We start from the raw sequence: 1,193 nt of genomic DNA, 5'->3' as shown, positions 1-1,193 counted from the left end.
CCAGTGCATCCCGTAAATAAAATAAACCTCCCCCATAAACCTCCCCTGCAGCCACCCCAGACCCCAGAGCCGCAGCATTCCCGGTTCTGCTGATGGGCAGCATTAAGCTTTAACCACAAGCTCCTGGCAGGAGAGGTTTCAATAGCACTGAGGAGTCTCTTCATTCCTTGGTGCCCAGCAGCCGCTTGCCCTGGCACTGCCCGTGCCTCCACATGCCACAGAGAGCTGCAGGTTTGCCCACGGGGTGCTCAGCACATCCCTTTTTCCAAAAGCTGGGAGCAGGCTTGGCTGCAAAGCAGGACAGTTCCACGGGCAGGAGATTTCTCTGGGTTCATGTTCTCCATTTCTTCTCTGGGTTCATGTTCTCCATTTCTTCTCTGGGTTCATGTTCTCCATTTCTTCTCTGGGTTCATGTTCTCCATTTCTTCTCTGGGTTCATATTCTCCATTTCTTCTCTGGGTTCATGTTCTCCATTTCCTCTCTGGGCTCATGTTCTCCATTTCTTAGCCCCTCTGCCAGTCTCCCAGAGCTCCCTGGCACACAGGATGGGCAGCTCAGTTGTTCCCATGAGCTGCCCGAGCTGACAGCTCCCGGTGCCCTCGGATCTCGTTGCACTCTCAGGAACATTTCCAAGGATGCAGAGCTGGTGCCACCAGCACGGAGCAGGGACACGGTGGGCACAGAGCAGCCAGGGCCCCTTGGGCACATCCACCCAGGGAACGAGCGCCTGGGGCGTCGTTAGTGCCAAATCAGCCCTTTTGGCTGGAGCTCGCAGCGTCCCCAGGCAGCGTGGCCAAAGGTGATCTTCTTTATCTGTGCCTCGTGCTCCTCAGATACCCAATATCAAAATGTGCCTTGAAACACTCCTGATATCAAATATTCCTGGGAGATTAGCACAGTGCTTCCCTCTCGCTCCTCTCTTCTCTCCCAGCGGAGCGATGAACACGATACGTTATCAGGACCTTCCCCACACTGTTAGCACTGGCACAGGCACTCGGTGACCCACCTCGGAACAACACGCTGAATATTTAGGACTTTTCCTGAGCTTGGCAAGTGATAACATCTTTATCACGAGCCCTTTAAACCCTCAGTGCTGCCAGGAGGCTCTGTCCTCACTGAAGGACAGTATCAGACCCAGGGCAGCAAATGCTGATAAAAAATTGTTCCTTGAGTAAACATCGACATCGGGCTGG

The sequence above is a fragment of the Malurus melanocephalus genome, unplaced genomic scaffold, assembly GCF_030028575.1.
Source record: "Malurus melanocephalus ecotype Western Australia unplaced genomic scaffold, MMel_1.1 scaffold_934, whole genome shotgun sequence".
Lineage (NCBI taxonomy): Eukaryota > Metazoa > Chordata > Aves > Passeriformes > Maluridae > Malurus > Malurus melanocephalus.
The sequence above is the reverse complement of the archived record's forward strand: the minus strand, read 5'-3'. Positions refer to the sequence as shown.